At 32.8% G+C, this 17,188-nt stretch overlaps 1 protein-coding gene across 1 annotated transcript in view; it reads right to left on the reverse strand.

Annotated features, from left to right (window-relative positions):
- LOC113371677 (beta-catenin-like protein 1) overlaps window positions 1-17,188 on the reverse strand; it is a 36,725-nt gene that overhangs the window by 13,919 nt on the left and 5,618 nt on the right. The gene's annotated exons all lie outside the window — the stretch shown is intronic.

Raw genomic sequence — 17,188 nt, forward strand, 5'->3', positions numbered from 1 at the left:
AATTAATATCATTTAAAAATAGTTTTATATTCAATTTGTGTTTCATTTGAAAATATGAAATTAATAATTGTAATGAATATAAATTTTATATTTTTGTTATTGTTTTCGAAAAATATTTGTTACTGTTTATTATAACATATTTAATATTGTTATTTTTAACATTTAAAATATTCTAGTTTATTATGTTATTTTTTTGTTTAATAGGTTACTATTTTGTTTTTCATTGTGTAAATAACAAAAAATAAATGTAATTGATATAAATTTTATGTATCGTCTAAAATATTTGTTGCTGTATTGTTTATTATATTGTTTTTTATTACTGTCTTGTTATGAAGTTTATTATTGCTTTATAAAATTTGTTGCTGTTCTATATAGTATAAAATATTTGTTGCTATTTTCTTTATTATAATGTTGTTATTCTTTTTATGAAATATTTGTTACTGTTCTCTTTAGTATAAAATATTTGTTGCTATTTTGTTTATTATAAAATACTTGTTACTGTTCTGTTTAGTATAAAATATTTGTTGCTATTTGTTTGTTATAAAATACTTACACTGTATTGTTTAGTTCAAAATATTTGTTGCTATTTGTTATAAAATACCTATTACCGTATTGTTTAGTTCAAAATATTTGTTGCTTTTTGTTTGTTATAAAATATTTGTTACTGTTCTGTTTAGTATAAAATATGTGTTGCTAATTGTTTGTTATAAAATATTTGTTACTGTTTTGTTCAGTTCAAAATATTTGTTGCTATTTGTTTGTTATAAAATACTAATAAGTATTTGTTTGTTTGTTTGTTATATATTTGTTAAAAATACTTATAAGTATTTGTTATATACTTATAACAAACAAATAGGAACAAATATTTGGTGCTAGTAGTTTAGTACAACATATTTGTTGTTATTTGTTATAAAATACTTGATACTGTTTTATATAGTTCAAAATATTTGTTGCTATTTGTTTCTTATAAAATACTTATAAGTATTTCATAACAAACAAATAGCAACAAATATTTTGAACTGAACACAACAGTAACAAATATTTTGTACTAAACAAAACCGTAACAAATATTTTATAATAGCAATATATTACTGTTTTCTACAGTTCAAAATATTTGTTGCTATTTGTTATAAAATATTTGTTACTGTTTTGTTTAGTACAAAATAGTTTATAATAAACAATAGCAAAAAATATTTGCTGTTATTTATTTGTTATAAAATACTTATTACTGTTTCGTTTAGTTCAAAATATTTGTTGCTATTTGTTTGTTATAAAATATTTGTTACTGTTTTGTTTAGTACAAATTATTTGTTGCTATTTGTTATAAAATATTTGTTGCTATTTTGTTTACTATGAAATATTTGTTACTGTTCTATTTAGTATAAAATATTTGTTGCTACTTTGTTTATTGTAAAATATTAATTTTAAATAATAAATACAATGAAATATGAGTAAATCTTTTTTTTTAGAGAAAAATTAATTATTTACGCATAAATTATAAGCATTTCAAAAAGTGCTGATTCATATCGCATAGTACATTACAGTATGTTACCGCAACCTAACAATGTTATATAACAAGTTAACTAACAAGGTAGGAAATAGTTATCTCCAGGTAATAAAATTCCTTAGGGACGGTGAGGTTGACGTTATATAACTAGGTAACATTTTTATATAACCGCAACCTAACGGCAATATAAAATTGTTTACAGGGTAGTCCATGGCCACGGCCAATAATATGTTATTCGTATCATCATCGGTATCATAACTAGAGCAAATATCTGAAACAAAAATGTTCTAATCTGAAATTACGTAAATAAACAAGTCACATAGCTAACTTAATTGAGTGGTATTTTGTAAATTCAAGTAAAAATGCATAATTAAGGTTTCTCTTACTTCATTTTTGGTTCCTTAGTTGGCGTACTTATTGACAATCTGCCCCACATTAGTTTTCTAAGATCTTCTCCAGAAATATTGCGTTTATGTAATTCATTTATAGTAACTCTTCCTACTCGCTGTAAAAAAGTGTTTTAAATAATCAATTTAATAATAAAGTAATGAATTCATTACTATTTCGAAATAAGTAGACTTGCACCGAATATTCGGTTATTATTCGGTTTTCGGTATATTAGGCACATTTTTTAGTATTCGGCATGGTAAAAGTAACTTTTACCGTTCGGCCGAATACCGAATAGTTAAAATCAAAGGCGCCGCCGCCGTTCAGCGACAGCATTGTTGGTGTTTTATCATTTATGCGATCAAGAGCTCGCGATGAATCTGTATTTGGAAGTGTTTAGTTTACATAATATAATATTAAGAAATGATTTCGCTACTGTATATATATATATATATATATATATATAATATTTTAAATTTTATCGACTTTTGAGATTATAAATTAAAGAACTCTTTTCTCAATATTCAGAGGATACTTTATTGTTTAATGGTTATGTTATTTAATATGAATCATTCAATGGTTACATGTATGAGTTGTATATACGTCATTAAATTCAATCCGAGCATTTCCAAATGAAGATCTTTTATCGGCTCTTTATCGCAAAAAATACAAACCATATTTTTGATTAGTCTATTGTTTATTTCATTATAATTAGCCTTCCTAATATATAAAAAATAATATTGGATTTATAAAAAAGAATATTAAATATTTATGAAAGAAATAAATGAAAACACATTTATATAATGTTAAAAATCGCTTTTTTATTATTTTACCATTTATTTTCCTATTACATACGGTATTCAAGTATTCGGTATTCGGCCATAATGAATGGTACCAAATATTCTAAATAACAAAGAGTAACCGAATAGTGGTTGCAAGACTAGGCCATGTCTAGACATCAAACGTGAATAAACATGTCGCGCGTTCGTGATATAACAACTACTGATAGTATAATTACACCGATACAAACGAGTTAAGCGTCAAAAACCTGCCGAGTATTTGCCGAATATTCGGTATTCGGACTCTAGAGTATGCCGAATATTCGATATTCGGCATTTTACCGAATATACTATTCGTTGCTAGCCTAGAAATAAAATTTCTAAATAAAGTAATTAAATTTGTTAAAATTTGTTTGATCTATATATAAAAGACCATGTGCAAAATCTGATAAGAAAAGCATATACGGTAATGAAGAGTACGCTGAGTCTCGGGTAAATGTTATTTTATAATAACTTCAGCAGAAGGATGAAGATGTTGAACAGTTTGGTAGTCGGAGTGTTGGCACATGGGGCAGAAATTTGGGGTTGGATAGAGATCGCTCAGCTAGTGAAAGTATAGAAGTAATAATTGAAATGGATACTTGGTCCGGAGTTTTGTACTCCACATTACGTACTCTATGAAGAAGTAGAACGCGACAAATTACACTTGAGATTCGCCAAGAGAGCCATGAATTTTGAAGAGAAACAGCTAAAGCCAGAAGAGAATGCCATAGTGAAGGAATGTATAAGAAAAAGAAGAAGAGGTAAATGGGATTGAGAGAGGTGGATGAAAGGAGAAGGTATCTAAACAATTGTGGATTTGGCCAAGAGGGTATAGTACAACCGAGCCCAACTGTAGCGCATATTGGAGAGGTACTGCGGAAGAGAGGCAGCGAGGTACAAAAACAGGAACACTAGAACAAGCTGGAAAGATCCAGATACCATAGATGGTATAATAGAGCGATAATGTCAAGAAAGCTTCCGGAGTACCTCTGAGGCTGCAGCAATGGTTTCGATCAGAGAGTAATAGCGCGCTGTAGATGTGGCTCTATGGAGAAACAAAATAAACACTGGCTGAGTCCAGAAGAACCAAGGTGTGAGCTGTACGGTCAGGAACAGGACACGGTGGAGCATTGGAGAGAAAGTTACGCTGTGCTAGAGAGAACGAGCATTTCTGTAGATGACATTCTCATGGCAAAAAGTTCTAGAACGTCAAGAAAGTTCTAGACTGGTTGAAAATAATCAATCGCATGAAAAGAACAAAGAAAAAAGAGTTACTTGGGAAACCATCAGTCTAGAACGCTCGAGTTATTACATCATTGATTAGGTTTTTGTTTATATTAATCTGCGGATTTGATTAAGTTAAGGTAGGATTAATGTATTGCTGTATTTCTAAGCCAGTAGGCTGGAATAAATAAATACAAAAAAATGTAGTTGTATATACACATTTTATTTACTATTTTGGCCAGTTTTCTTAATTTATTTCGCTTCCTCGATTTATTGTTTTACTTTTATTATTTTCTGGGTTATCTTAAGCTTTCTATTTTTCATTCATGTTTCATTTTATAAAATTTAATTTATATCTCTTTTCTTATTTTAGATTTATTACTTTTAATTTTTTTAGATTCCACTTTTGTTATCTAATGTTTCATCTCTATATCGACCATCAGCATATTATGATCTGAGTTGTTATCGGCTCTTGCAAGACAATTTCTAAAAGTTTGTCAAATAGTGCTTTTACAAAATACACCTTTATTGAATGAAAACGTTATTGCATTTGCATTTTAAAATAGATGTTTACCGACTTCGATTAGCAACATGCATAAAAAATAAATTAAAATAAATGAGTTTTTAACAAAATAATTATCTCGAATACCTTCCAGTTAGTAAGCGCCCCTTTTCTCTGCTTTGCTCTTGTTTTGCTTTTACTTTTGATAATCATTACTCCTCTCTGTTCATAACTAGAGTCGTCGGAAGGTCCCATTCCAATTGAATATTCTTCTAGATACTTGTGAAGGTCGGTTTGGCTCACTGCACGTTCTAAAGTTACAACGATTTTTGCCCACTAAAAATGTAAAAGATATTAATATTATAAGAATTAAACATTAAAGTTTTGTTAATCAAATAGTTCATCGTTATTCTGCAGTATATAGTAATAAAAAAATTATAATCACACACAATAAATTTATTAGTTAACTCAACAGAGCCACTATATATTATAGTTCGAACTAATTTAGAAAATAGTTAAAACTAATCTAGAGAATTGATTAGCAATTGACGTCTACATTTAAAACAAATACATTTTCAGTACACAGATTGGATGAAATAAAATGTGTTAAAGTTAAAAAAATAATTAATTTATACAAATACAGATATTACTGATATAGAAATAAACAGTTGAATATTTTATCTAGATAGCTGAATCTCAACTCTTATTGATTAAGATAATGCATACTGATAGGAAAGTTCATGCAACTTGCCTTAAGGCAAAATGCTACTTACCACTAGTTTATTAGTAGCTACTTTTTTCACACTTCTTTTTAAATATCTATATATATAAATTTAAGAAATTTTCTTTGATGCAAATCAGTAAACAAACCCTTTATTAACTTCCCGAAGGAGAAGTTTATGTTTTCCTCAAAAAATCTGATTCGCTAATTTTATGTTTTCTCGACGTTTCAAGCCATTCTGAATCGAATGAGACCAAATTTGGAAAGAGTATGTGTGTGTGTGTGCGTGTGCACAAACAGATTTTTTGCCGTAAATCGACGTTTTCTCAAAAACGGCTGGACTGATTTCAAAAATTTAAAAGCCATTCGATATATTTCAATAAGGACTAGCGTTTATCAACTTTATGCGACGATCAGCCAAGCCGTTTCTTTGTAAATAGTAATTTTCGTCCACGTTTTAGCCCGCAATTCTGAATCGATTTGGAAAGTTTAAAAGCCGTTCGAAACATTTTGGTTGGGAATCGACCTGATCAGATTTGGTAAAGATCGGCTGGGCCGTTTTCTTGTGATAAAGTGTTGAAAAAAAATTTTTCGGCGATTTTCATGAATTTTTTTTGGTGATAGATTAAGTCGTTTAACTTTGAAAAGTCATCAAAGTTCGCAAACATAAGTATAGTTTTTTGGGCGTTTGTCAAAATTAGATTTTTCATCGACGTTTGCTCAAAAATGCCTGAACCGATTTGAGAAATTTAAAGCCATTTGATGTCCCTCGATGAGGATTATCGTTTGTCAGTTTTGTGCGACGATCTGCCGAGCCGTTTCTTTGTGGTTCGGATAAAAGTGTTAAACTTTTCGTCCACATTTAAGCTCATACTATCGAACTTCTTTAGGTGAAAATCTACCGAGCCATTTTCTTGTAATTAACTGTTGAAAAAAAAAATTAAGCCGATTTTTATCGAACTTTTTTTGGTGATATATATCATGGTCTTATAGAACTTACTGAAATATCACGGCCTTTCGACTAGTAGTTTAATTTTAAAAAATTTTCAAAGTTTGAGAAAATGAGTAGTTTTTTGACGTTTGTTAAATTTAAAATTATACGATTTACTTGGTATAACGATAGAGTACTTGGTCTTATTGAACATACTAAACCATTAAAGTCCTACAGAAACTTGTTCAATTATAAAAATTGTTGATTTTTTAAAATTAGCTTTTAGAAAATACTGCGAGTTAACGTCCTCGTTCGTTTTCAATCATACATAAATTAATATTTTTTATTGATTAAGTCGATTATTTGCACATATCGTGAAGTTCATGTAACTTGCCTTAAGGCAAAATACCAATACCAACTAGTTTTATATTATATTTCAACTGTTACATGATGTTTATTAATAAAATTTAAATTTATTTTTTTGCGTAGGTTATGCAGTCTCACATATAAGCAGCAATCAAATTGATGCGATAAAACTCATTGTATCAAATTAGAGTAGCACCTTCTTGCAATCACAATCTTGCACGAATTGCATTTAAGCAGATAAATCTGTTCTTTATAAAATTTCAAAGAATCAGTCTTTTTTTTCATGTTGATCAATAATTAATAAATAAAATGTGATGAGATATATATAAACAACGTATAACTATTATTACTTTTTAATAGCCATTTTTAATTTCAAACCTTTTATGACAATAATATTGTTTATTCAATATTTAAATTTGGTTTCGCTCGCATGATATTTGCTTATGGCATATGAATTTTATAATTATTTACTTTTACTAGTTTTATTCACCTGTTTCATCCATTCTTTTTCAGATTGTTCAATGACGTGTGCATAAGTGTTTCCCATCATTGCGATTAACATATTAAGGAGAAGAATTGGTACAAATACCATAAAGATAACAAAGACGGTCTTGCTTAAATTTGGATATGTTGTATATCCCAGGTCTGAATACTGTAAAATAAAAGACAGTTTATTATTCTGAATAATTTAATTATATTAAACTTGGGACGACTAAAGCTGGTCAATAGTAATTTACACTTTGCTGATGCACCTATCTCTTTTGATATTTTTTTTCAATTTCCTTTTTTTCATGCCTCTGTATTTTTTCCGGGTTGTGTTATGTAAGTCGAAATCGTAATTTTTTGTGCCCATTATAATAGTAACTTTTTGCAACATTCTGATTTATTTATCGTGTTTAGTTTCAAATTATACAACTTCTATTTTAAGTATGAAGTGGCCCCTCTCACTGAATAAGATTTTAATTCCAGTGGTTATGGATTCCAATTATCCACGGTATCCTGAACTGCAATCTTGGCTATACCTGACTTTATCCTTAATATCTAGATGGTGCTTTTGGTTCTGGCCTTATTGAATTTGTTATATTTTTTTACATTTTTCAGTATTTTTCAACAACGCGAAATAAGACAGGAGGTTCTGTGGTTCTTGAGAGCATCAATAATTTTCTATCTCGTACATGGGTCATTCTTTTAGAAATCACATTAATTTTGGGAACAATAAAATGACACAATTTAGAATTGCCTGATATTTTTTTACACATATTATATATAAAATCATTTGACAAATATTTAAGGGTTTTGCCGAAAAAAAAATTTTTACGTAAATATTTACGATTGAAATATGGATGATTTGCTCAATTTTCCGCGGAACATCCTCAGCGTTCAATCAAATATCTCTAGTAGTGCTGATCGGATCAGTATTATTTTTGAAGTAAAACTTTTTAAGCGCGACTAGGGTGTAAATCCGTACAAATGCAACGGAAGTGCGTTACGGCCGAGTCGAGTGCCAATGATTCGTCGGTCGTCGTATCATGTGCGAAGCTTCTTTGTATGCGTGACTTTATACGTGCGTACGTCACCGAAAGCGTGAAGCATATTGTTCATTTTTTGGTGTTTCATGTTATTACATTTTAAGGTTAAATAGTAGTACAAATTTGAGTTACTAAAAATGTCTGGATCTGAAGAATATTTTATCCCGTCCCCCATGAATAATAATAGTGCTAATAATAAAACAAATGAAAAATTTGTGCCGTGTAAGAAACGTAAGTTTATTGAAGTAATTTGTATTATTCGAGGTTTTCGAGGTTACTTTGAGGTTATTATAATATATAAAATGGAAAATATTTTTGCAAGCAAGACAGACACTACAGCTGCTCAAAGAATGAAATTATATCGCCAAAAACAACTGAAAAAAATACAACCAGTCAATGAATGTTTGTTAATATTAATTACATGAAGTTCTTCTAACACAATTATTACACGATGAGTGAAATTGTGTAAACAATATTTCTTTAAGCGTTGTTTTACAAATTCCACTATGTGAACGAATATTATAGAATTTATTAATCAGCAATTACTTCATTTCTCTAATGAAGGTCCAAGTCCTAAATGCTAATTACAATGACAAACCGATCATTTCATATTTGAAGTATGACTTTAATTTCGTTATTGTTTTCAAATATTATGAATATTTTTAGTGCTATTATAAATATATAATTTATAATTTATTATTAAATAAATGTGTATAATGCTTGACACTAATAAATGTGTGCATCACAAGTGCAACCATATTACTGATAAACATTATTCAAAATTGTTATATAATGTATTTATTTACAATTGAAATGTCATCCTGTGAATACAAAAAAGTTTTACTTCAATCGCGTGTGAACCTTACGCGCACTCTTATTATTTTATTCTTTTCATATTGAAGTCAACTATATAATTATACCTAAATGTTTCCTAAAGTTATACCTAACCTTTTAACTCAAATCGATTAAAAAAAAGATATTAAATATTTTCGAGTGCGAGCCGCGCTTTCCACGTCGGGGCCCTCAAATAGTGCAGTAAACGGAGCGTTTTAGGTCTGAATTTTTTTTCTGTGCTCCGAATTGAATGAAATTTTGGAATTAGGTTCATCTTACCCTCAAGTTCAAAAGTGAAAACAATTCGGGTTGCGCCATCACCCCCCTTCTCAATTGTGTATTTACATTTTTTCAAAATAACGTCTGAAATCGATAGAAGAACTAATTATAAGAAAAAAATGTCTTCTATAGTTTTTCAAAAAAACTAATACTTTTCAAGTTACTGATCACTAAAGATTCATATATTTTTGGCGTTTTTCTTTGTTTTTTTTTTTTGCAAATATTTCCTAAAATATACATTTTAACGAAAATCATGTAATGAACAAAATAATGTCAATAAAAATCTTAATAAATTGGTATTACATAAAGTGTTCTAGGAAAAATATTGAGCGAGATTTGAAAGAGCAAAGTCGTTTTTTATTTCGTTCAAGATTTAATTGTTGTATTTAAGGCCATCTAGTGTCGAGGTTTTACATTCTGTGCATTTCGGTGAAATTGGATTTTATAGTGCTTTACATAAGCTTTAAAATGAGTGCTGTTACAAGTTTTTTGCGTGTAAAATGAGTGAGCTATCATGCAAGTAAGAAGCATATACGATGTTTTTTTCTTTCAAATCATATGGTTTAATGAGCGCCATTTCCACCAGAAAAATAGTAATTCACATTCCATCTAGAATTCACTTCATTATAGACATCTTGATGGATTCTAGCAGATTCACTACTTTCTAGCAGATTCACCATCCATCAAGATGTCTATATTGAAGTGAATTCTAGATGGAATGTGAATTACTTTAATTCTGGTGGAAATGGCGCTCATTAAACTATGGCGTCTCCCTACACCTAGCGGCGAGAGTAACAACCAGAAACGCCAATACCAACTTCATAGACACGTTGCGTGTGAAGAACGTCGCAAACTGTCAAGTTGGCGACGGCGCATCGTGCAACACTTGCGTGGGCTCGAGGGATGCAAAAAAATGCAATCTCATTTTTTTGTGCATCAACTTTTGGAAGAGTGAAAATTAAAACCTAACCTAAATACATTTGATATCAGTGAAATACTTTATACTTATTTTGTTATTATAAATTAAACTTATATACACGTTATTCAGTTCTTTTAATTATAAATATAAATTATATATAGACCCAACATCTATATAATTGGTGACCGCGACTGAGAAAACACGTGGCTGAATTCTGATCTTGATACTACAAGCGAGGTATACTATATCATTAATAATGTCTTCACCCGCAAACACTGAAGCCTCACAAGATCTAAATCGATCGCTCATCGATTTTGACGAAACTCAAGTTCGCACGCCATGTGCGAGCAACTCCAACCAAGTGAACAATGATTTAAAAACGGAACAAATTTACAACGTGGGCAGGCATACAATAACCCCGTTCATGGAAGATGCTCCTGACCTATGGTTCCTGTTGATTGAGACAGAGTTTCTTGGAGATAAGATCAAATCCGACCATGCGAAGTACACGGCGGTATTACGTGCTCTGGACAGGTCCACTTTACACCTGGTAAGCGATGTGTTGCGAAATCCGCCAACCGAAAATAAATACAACACGTTGAAGAGCATAATCCTAGACCGAGTATCCGAGTCGAGGTCAAAGCAAGTAGACAAATTGTTAACAAACGTTGTCCTAGGTGACAAAAAGCCATCCCAGCTACTACGGGAAATGATTGACCTGGCTCGGAGTGAAATCTCGGAGGATATCATCCATAAACTTTGGTTGGACAGACTCCCACAACACATCCGGCCTCTACTGCTTGTATCGAAAAACATTGGGCTACAAGCCATTGGCGAGATGGCAGACAGGCTTGTAGATACTTGTGGACTGCCATCATCGGTGATGGCCACAGCGAGCAGAGCACCTGAACCAAGAAGTGACCGCACCCAAGAAATTCTGCTTGCCATGATGCAGAAACTAAATGCCTTGACGACAGAAGTGGAGAATTTAAAACATAGCAGAGAACATGACGAGAGAAGCAGGACCAGAAGTCACTCCAGGCACAGGAGAGGGAGATCAAAGACGCCGTCCAAATCACAGCTATGCTTTTACCATAGCAGGTTTGGAGAGAAGGCTACCAAATGCATAGAACCCTGTTTGGTTAAGACTCTCCTGAAGCCGGAAAACTAAAGTCACCATCAACACCAGGAGCAAGTAATGATGGTGATATTAATTCTGTCTGTCCAGAGCTCCGACTATGTGTGACAGACAGAAAAACACGGATAAATTTTCTTATAGACTCTGGCTCCGTTCTCTCGATTCTTCCAGCTAGCAAGTTTGCAACCGGTCGTGCCAAGGAAGAGATTGTTCTGTATGCAGCCAATTCCAGCCGAATATCCACCTATGGAAAGCGGACTCTCGAGCTGGACCTTTCGCTGCGCAGACCCTTCACTTGGCAATTCACAGTAGCAGATGTGGCAACAGCCATAATCGGTGCAGACTTGCTAAGCTACTACAATCTACTAATAGACCTGAAAGGCAAAAGACTAATTGATTCAACGACAGGCTTAGCCTCTGATGGCAAAGTGCTGAAGACCCAGAACATTAACATTTCCACAATTAACCCACACCAACCTTTCAGGAGCTTACTAAACAAATATATAACAATCACTAGAACGCCACAGAGACTAACAATTAAACCATCTCCTTTCGCACACAGGATTACCACAACAGGTCCACCAGTTGCTGCCCGGTTCAGGAAGATTTTTGGCGAAAAAGCATCAGCTGCAAAAGCCGAGATACAAAATCTCCTGAACAGGGGCATTTTGAGACCTTCAAGCAGTCCGTGGGCAAGTCCAATACATATGGTATCAAAAAAGGATGGATCTTATAGACTCTGTGGTGACTATAGAAAACTTAATTCAAGCACGCAACCAGACAAATATCCTCCTCCACTAATCAGTGATGTTTTTACAAACCTGCACAATAAAACAATTTTTTCAACAATAGATCTTGCAAAAGCGTATCATCAGGTGCCGATGCATGAAGAGGACATACAGAAGACTGCCATCATAACTCCATGGGGATTATATGAGTACCTCTGCATGCCTTTTGGACTGAAGAATGCCACTCAGACATTCCAGCGCTACATAAACCACATATTCCAAGACATTGACTTTGTGTTTATATATGTGGATGATATTCTGGTTATGTCTGAGAACATGGAGCAACACCATCGCCACCTCAGATAGTTTTTGAGCGTTTGCAAGAACATTCTCTAACCATCAACACCAACAAATGCGTCCTAGGCAAGTCCCAAGTAGATTTTCTGGGTTACAAGCTCAGTGAGAAAGGCTATTCTCCAGCTACAGACCGGGTGGACAAGATTTTGAACTTCCCACAGCCAACAACAGTTCTGGAACTGCGTAGGTTTCTGGGAATGCTGAATTATTACAGGAAATCAGTCCCAAAAGCAGCCAAACTGCAAGCACCGCTGAACAGTTACCTACGTAGTTCAGTCAAGAAGGATAAAACACCTGTCATTTGGAACCCAGAATCTCTGCAAGCCTTTGAGGACGTAAAGAATGCTCTTGCAAACGCCGCTTTACTTCATTATCCAGCTGCTGCAACAAATATATGTTTAGTAACAGATGCGTCAACAACAGCCATTGGAGCCACTCTGGAGCAGGAAGAAAATGGTGCATGGCACCCTATAGGTTTCTACTCCAGAAAGCTCACATCCACGGAACAGAGGTATTCAACATATGACCGAGAGCTTCTAGGCATCTTTGCGGCCATAAAATATTTTGAATACCTGCTGGAAGGTAGGCATTTCATTATCAAGACAGACCACAAACCCATCACATATGCATTTCAGCAGAGACCTGAAAAGGCGTCAGACAGGCAGCGCCGGCAATTGGAATACATATCCCAGTTCTCTACTGAAATTGTGTATGTGAAAGGTGAAGAAAATGTAGTGGCAGATACATTATCAAGAATTAACACTATTGAAATGCCTACCAGACTGTCAGCTGAACAAATATGTATAGAGCAAAGCTTGGATCCAGAAATGCAGGAGCTGCTTGGTGGAGAAACTTCTCTCAAACTACACAAATTAACATTGGATGGTTTTCCGATCTATTGTGTAATTGAGTCAAACTTTGTTAAACCTTATCTCCCACAGAGCCTCCGCAAAACTGCATTCGACGTAGTCCATGGTATTTCTCATCCAAGCATCAGGACCACATCCAGGGAGGTACGCAGCCGGTATGTTTGGCCTGGAATTGGAAAGGATGTTGCTACTTGGACTCGTCAATGCATATCCTGTCAAAAGTCCAAGATCCATAAACATAATCATTTCAATCCTTGCACATCCCTATTCCTGATGAAAGATTCTCTCATATTCATATTGACATAATTTCCTTACCCAATACTAATGGTTTTCCTTACTGCTTAACAATTATTGACAGATTTACAAGATGGCCGGAAGCCATTCCACTGAGAGACATCACAGCTGAGACAGTCACGCAAGCATTGTTTACGTGCTGGATTTCCAGATTTGGTACACCAACTACAATAACATCAGACCAAGGCACGCAGTTTGAGTCATCTCTCTTCAAGTCCTTGGCACAGGTAGTTGGTGCAAAGAAAGCACGTACGACAGCATACCACCCTCAAGCAAATGGATTAGTAGAACGTTGGCACAGAACCCTAAAAGCTGCACTGATGTGTTCTTCTGAACCGTGGATCAAGACACTACCCTATGTACTACTTGGTCTACGGAATTCATTCAAGGAAGACATTAAGACATCAGCAGCAGAGATGGTTTACGGAACCACATTGAGACTTCCAGGTGATTTTTTCAATACATCTAATAACTCACAGAATCCACAGGTCTTTCTAGAATATCATCGCCGAATCATGTGTGCATTGAAACCAACTCCAACAGCCCACCACAACAAATCCAAGATTTTCATTTTGAAAGATATGGGCACATGCACACATGTATTCCTCAGAGCAGACCATGTACGAAAGCCTTTGGAACCACCTTACAGCGGACCCTATGAAATACTTGAGCGAGTTTCTGATAGGATTTACAAACTTCGCATTAATGGGGCCGCAAAGAACTTCGCTGTTGAAAGGCTAAAACCAGCATATATAAATAAAACAGATGCAGATTACGAATCACTTTCTCAACCACTTCATAGACATCCCTGGGAGTCATCAAAGGAACCTACAAAGAAAACAGCCAAAAAGAAAGTTGCGTTCAATATTTGACAACACACATTTAACCTTATTTCTATTCTGACAGATAGCTTACCTTTCATCTTGGGGGAATGATATGGCGTCTCCCTACACCTAGCGGCGAGAGTAACAACCAGAAACGCCAATACCAACTTCATAGACACGTTGCGTGTGAAGAACGTCGCAAACTGTCAAGTTGGCGACGGCGCATCGTGCAACACTTGCGTGGGCTCGAGGGATGCAAAAAATGCAATCTCATTTTTTTGTGCATCAACTTTTGGAAGAGTGAAAATTAAAACCTAACCTAAATACATTTGATATCAGTGAAATACTTTATACTTATTTTGTTATTATAAATTAAACTTATATACACGTTATTCAGTTCTTTTAATTATAAATATAAATTATATATAGACCCAACATCTATAAAACCATATGATTTGAAAGAAAAAAACATCGATATGCTTCTTACTTGCATGATAGCTCACTCATTTTACACGCAAAAACTTGTAACAGCACTCATTTTAAAGCTTATGTTGAGCACTATAAAATCCAATTTCACCGAAATGCATGAATGTACAACCTCGACACTAGATGGCCTTAAATACAACAATTAAATCTTGAACGAAATAAAAAACGACTTTGCTCTTTCAAAAATCTCGCTTAATATTTTTCCTAGAATACTTTATGTAATACAGATTTATTAAGATTTTTATTGACATTATTTTGTTCATTATATGTTTTTCGTTAAATGTTATTTTTAGGAAATATTTGCAAAAAAAAAAACGAAGAAAACGCCAGAAATATATGAATCTTTAGTGTTCAGTAACTTAAAAGTATTAGTTTTTTTGAAAAACTATAGAAGACATTTTTTTCTTATAATTAGTTTTTTTCTATCGATTTCCGACGTTATTTTGAAAAAATGTAATTACACAATTGAGAGGGTGGTTATCTCACCGGGGGTGATGGCACAACCCAATTGTTTTCACTTTGAACTTGAGGTAAGATGAACCTAATTCCAAAATTTCATTCAATTCGGAGCACAAAAAAAAATTCAGAGGTTATACCATTTTTTCCTCTCCGCTTACTGCACTAAAAGGCTTGTATTCATTTGTCACTTTCGAATGCCCATATTATTGTTTTTGGGTTGATTTTTTTATAATTTTGTTTGTGGGGACAAATGAACTATAGTCGGAAAAAATTCATTGGGCGAGAGCGGGGCTTGAAGATCCGCAAGTAAAAATTCACTACCAATATTTCAAAAACTGTTTATAGAAGTTGAGCAAAACATCCATATTTCAATCTTAAATATTCACGTAAAATTTTTTTTCAGCAAAATCTGAAATACGTGTCAAATGATTTTATGTATAATATCTGTAAAAAAAAATTACAGACTATTCTAAAATGTCAAGGTCTGGTCGGTGAGCGTTTGTGAAATAATGTTTTTTTTTTCAATTTGTATTAACAATAAATCAACATAAACTTACCTTTATATATTTTATACAATTTTAATTTTTTTTGAGTTTACTTAGTATGTATTGACAATAGTAGATATAGTACGATTCAACTTACAACGTAATCTCCCAAGTGATTTGAAAAAGCGCCATCCACGTTCTGGGTAATTACCATAAAGAGTAGATTTAACGCTTGGAAATCCTGAAAATTGTTTCCAAATAATTTACTTTTTATTGTATATTTATGTAAGGATCACCTTTATATAGAAAGTAGAATGACTGTGAGAAACCAAAAAGTACAATCATATAAATAATGCCAAATGTTAACATGTCGCCCGTTATCATGCTATATATCATGGTGACAATGGTCCTGTCAATCTCACGGCCCTGAAACATTTACAGATATAAAATAATATTAATAATATAAAGGGCAAATATGGCTTATTTCAATTATGTTATCGTTTTTGAATGTGAAACTAATGAAAATCAACCACAATAACGGAAAAATAGTCGCAGCAAAAACTCATAATTTTCAAAACTACATAGATTTGTTTTCTATTTTTTCATCATATATATATTACATATATATATATATATATATATATATATATATATTTCTAATAAATGTACTATTCGAATCGAACAACATACCCAGCAAAAACATGAGAAGAAACCAAGAACCTGGCACGGCAAATACTAAAATTGCTTCTTCTGTTTTTCGATCGCCCATGAGGCGGCATGGAATACAGCACAATATTAAAAGTTGGAGATCAGAATATAGCCTTAGCAGGAGCATGAGTCTGAAATCGATAAATACTGTAATAATATAATAACCCACGGTTTTATTAAAACAATAAAAACTACAGGTGTGACCATATCCTTATTGTTGATTGTCAACATTATTGTAATATTATAATATTTTTGTGAGAAAATATCAATAGTAAAAAAAGTAATTTTAAATTATTTGAACTCACCAGTTGCTTTAGAAAAGCTGCCATACCCTGATTTTTAACTTCATCTCCTTGCTGTAGAATGACATAACTTAAAAACACCCATGATAGTCGCTACTTCAAATACATATCTCAATAATGTTTTAATATCGCTATCGCCAGTTGTCATCATATTTATATGGACTATCCAAAGTATTTTCATAATAAAAATTGTTATCAGTAGGTCTTAAATATACAGCCATGGACAAACATATAATGAATAAATAGTATCAGCAGACCTTCAGAAATTGTTTCTAAAAAACAATTGAAATATTTGTTTAGTATTAAGTAGAAACTTGAATATAAAAACATAACCGACCCTTGCAATGTTTTCCATTTTTCTTCCAGAAGCTTTTGAATTATGCCTCCATCGAGCATATCCAAATGAGCTTCTTTGTTCCATTTAATATAATGAATAGCGCCGAATTCCAATCTAAAAATAATATAGTCCTCAATTAATCAGTTTTGAAGTCCTTATATTTGTCTACAGATACTTTTTT

Source organism: Ctenocephalides felis, unplaced genomic scaffold, assembly GCF_003426905.1.
Source record: "Ctenocephalides felis isolate EL2017-DRISC unplaced genomic scaffold, ASM342690v1 CF-g0.4_SCAFFOLD_01492, whole genome shotgun sequence".
In the NCBI taxonomy this organism is placed as follows: domain Eukaryota; kingdom Metazoa; phylum Arthropoda; class Insecta; order Siphonaptera; family Pulicidae; genus Ctenocephalides; species Ctenocephalides felis.